Source organism: Nyctereutes procyonoides, unplaced genomic scaffold, assembly GCF_905146905.1.
Source record: "Nyctereutes procyonoides isolate TBG_1078 unplaced genomic scaffold, NYPRO_anot_genome, whole genome shotgun sequence".
In the NCBI taxonomy this organism is placed as follows: Eukaryota; Metazoa; Chordata; class Mammalia; order Carnivora; family Canidae; genus Nyctereutes; species Nyctereutes procyonoides.
Window position 1 is genome coordinate 48137640 of NW_026575121.1, and position 4006 is coordinate 48141645.

Sequence of the window (4006 nt, forward strand, 5' to 3'; positions counted from 1 at the left end):
TTTAGAGGTCCTATCTTAGGCCTCTAAATATATTAAAAATATTTAAATATCTTACGGTTGTGTCCTCTCAGAGGCTCAGTATATTTATTTTAATTTCAGAGATTACTAGTTAAGTAAAGGAGGGAAGACATAATTCATTTTCATTGCAGGGAAGACTAAATCAACCACTAAATGATAAAAACCTACTAACCTAATGGATTGCCTTACCTAACTGATTCTCCTAGAACTTAATCCCCTAACTAGGTGTAAAAAAAGCCAGGGCACCTGGGTGGCTCAGTCGGTTAGGTGTCTGACTTTTGGTTTCAGCCCAGGTCATGATCTCAGGGTCATGAGTTCCACCCCGGCTTTGGGTTCTAGGATTCCCCTTCCTATTCCTCTGTCTGCCCCCCTCCCCCACTCACACATGCTCTCTCTCTCTAAAATAAATAATATAACCTCCCCTCCCCCCAAAAAAAAGCCAAATCACAAAGAAAATTATTAGATGCAGGGGACTTGTCAATGGCAATGCCTTTATTACAGAGACTTTAATTTAGACCTTCCTTTTTTAAAAAAAAATTTTTAAAAGATTTTACTTATTCATTCATGAGAGACATAGAGAGAGGCAGAGACATAGGCAGAGGGAGAAGCAGACTCCCTGTGGGGAGCCTGGTACAGGGACTCGATCCCCAGATCCCAGGATTACAACCTGAGCCAAAGGTAGATGCTCCACCAATGAGCCATCCAGGTGCCCCTAATTTAGACCTTTCTAATCAGTTTTGCTCTATTGTTCCATCACTTGCTTACATGTATATATGCTGGAACACCCATAACTCTAGTAGTGGGAGACAGCACTGTGTAAGCATTTTGGGAGAGCTATACAACTGGGACACAGTTATGAACCCTCAAATTAAAAATACCTGGGCGGCCAAGTAATAATTGTCTTAAAGCCCATGTGAGGTGGATTACAGGGAATATGCTCTGCTCTAGCCTCTGTGCCTATTTTATATCCTTCTAATGCACACAGTTATCTGGTTTCCAAAGCGCACAGCAAACCAAATGATGAGAGCAGCTGACGAGTAGAGACCGCCATCATTTTATGTTGGTAGCTACATTAAGTGGCACATGACAGGAAAAAGAAAAAAAAATGCTTTCAAGAAAAGCAGGTAGTTATATAAGACCTCAAACCTCAGAGCAATTTTTGTTTCAGAATGAGCAACCTAAGTGGCTTCTGTAGTCATCACCCTATTTCAACACACTGTAATAATGACTTAATTATCCTCAAATGCAGTGGCTGGGAAGATAAACCTAGGGATCTAGTCCAATGCTCTGGATTTACAGATGAACAAGTGGAGACCTACAGAAGCCTTGAGGGCCAAGTTCAGGATTATAGCTGGTTAGTGGTGGAGTTCCCACTGGAACCAGGATCCCCTGACCCCAATGCATTTTTTTTTTCGATGAAAAAATGGCTGGAGTCTCACTGGTTAAACATAATGATTGAATGAGATAATGTAGAGGGTTAGCATTCAGACACAGAAAGAGAGTGAAGTCTCATTGGCTAGGATATTGTGAATAACAAAACTGATACACAACTGTGGAATATTTTTAATATTAATCTCTGAAATAACTTTGCTCTCTCAGAAATTTGCCATGGAGCAATCCCTTCCCAGATGTTAAAATGTCCCCTCTTCAGAAAGATCTCCCCTGACCAACCTGTTAAAAATAGGACCACTTTCACTTTCTATCTTCTCACCTTGACTTAATATACTTTATAACCTAACACTTACACTTTTCCTCTACAGCTTATCATTTTCTTCTAGTTTTTAAACAGAATAATTTTCTTTCCTTAGAAGAGACTTAGCCCTAATTCTGTAGCTCAGAACCACTAAACAGTAAACACATATGGGCCAAGCCCCTGGAAGAACAGAAATCCCTGCAACTTAGTTCACCTGAATCCAACCTGAATAAGAAATTATATAATCCCTTTATAAATGATGGTGTTTAGATGTAAATGCCAATCAATAGTCCAGTTTTCATCTGTGCTTTATCAGATTTTCCATATGCAGTTCTGTTTTAAAAGAAAATACTTGACTTACAGCTGAATCCAAGCAACACAAGCCTTTTTACAACATGGTTTCAATATCATTCTTACTTTACATGGCAGTAAGAACTTAAAACACATTCCTGCTTTTCCCCTACTCCTTTCCCTCATGCTTTAAAAGGGCAAAAACTATTATCTCTCTGATAATCAAGCAAAAACATTAGCATAAAGAAAGCTAATTAGATATACACTTCTATTGAGATGGGAGGACACCATCTGACATCTCAGCATTAGTTTGAACTAATGTCTTTAAATAATTATTTTAATTTCATATTGTTATAGCATTGTTTCTAAGTGAGAAGGGAGAGAGGTAGATTAGACTGTTAAGAGCGCTGAGTAGCAAAAAAAAAAAAAGAGCGCTGAGTAGCTGAAGAAAATTTAGAAAAAATAAATATTACTCCTCAAGTACAAAAAAATACAAATACAAAATAATCCTTTCAAATGTTATAGGACTGACTTTTTTTTAACATCTCTGCCTACTTGCTCTTCCAACTATCTTGACATTCATTTGTGGATTCCCAGGTATTAATTCCTTGCCAACTAGAGATCTAATTCCCTTCTCACGACTAATAATATTCAATGTACTACCATCAGTTCCCTCTTAGGATTATACTTATATAGTGCATGAATTATAATTCTCCTCTGCCTGGCCTCTGAGTGCCGGGATGTCTCAGGGCTGAATCCTTGACCCTATTCTCTCTTCCCCAGGCAATGCCACCTACTTCTGCAGCCTTATATGCTATGAATAACATGCCTCAGTGGGTATTTCCAGCCCTGTCCTCTTCCAGGAATCCCTGTCCTGCTTGTCCAACTGCTTGCTGGATGTCACCACTTGAATGTCTCCTTAGCATCTCAAATTTACCATGAATGAAACTCACCTCTCAATTTCTTCTTGCCAGACCTTACCCCAACTCATCCTCATTTTAGTGGCATTGACCAAGTCCTAGGCAGCCTTGACTTCTCCATCTCACTTCCTCCAGAAGAGGATTCACCATGGAGCTCATGAAGCTTAAGCTTCTAGACCATTCGCTCACATGGAGGGGAACTCATTTTTGCTCAGTGTTTCACTTTTCTTTTGGAGAGCCCTCAAGTTGTGTTAAGTTTCAGGTCCCACAAAACTTGGATCTGCCTCTGTACCCTACATCCTACTCTTATTTTGGAAAGCAAACTATCTCAATCAGACTACTCTGGACACTATGGAATTGCTATATAGTCCAAGCCACCTTATTCTCTGACCCGAAGTACTACAGTGACCTCCTCCCTAATGATCTTCCAGCCTCCTCACTCCCTCCTACTGTTTCCTATATTGCACCAAAATAACTTTCTATAACTGTTTAAATGTTAAATGATCTGTTAAAACTGCTCATATCCCTTAAAATGGGATCCACGTAAAATAAGTCATACTCCTGAAGAATCACAATGCCCCTGGCAATCTGGCCCCTGCTTGCCTCTCAGCCCTGCGCTCATATCTTACTCCTCTCTGGCTGTACCCTTCCTTCCTCCTGGAATACACCCAATTCCATTCCGCATTGGGGCTTTTGAACTCGTTGTGTCTTCCAATGGAAATAGGAATTTCACCTATTTCTTCAACTGGTTTCATCTTTCAAGACTCTGCTCAGATATCTTCCCCAAGGTAGCACCCAACTCCAACCAATCACTCTTGACCTCATTATCTTCTTTTCCCTGGTTGTATGATTTATCTAATCTACTCAGTTGACTTTTTTATTGCCTGGAGTCTTCTAAAAGATAAGCTCCACAAAAGTGGAAACCCAGTTCTGTTCAATCCCCACAAAGAGTGCCCACTGCAGAGAAAGTGCCCAATAAATATTTACTAATTAAGTGAATAAGTAAAATGTCTAAAAAAAAATGGTAACACTTAAGTGTGGCATAGAGCAGTACAATGCATAGTGTGGGTGGAATTGAAGAGTA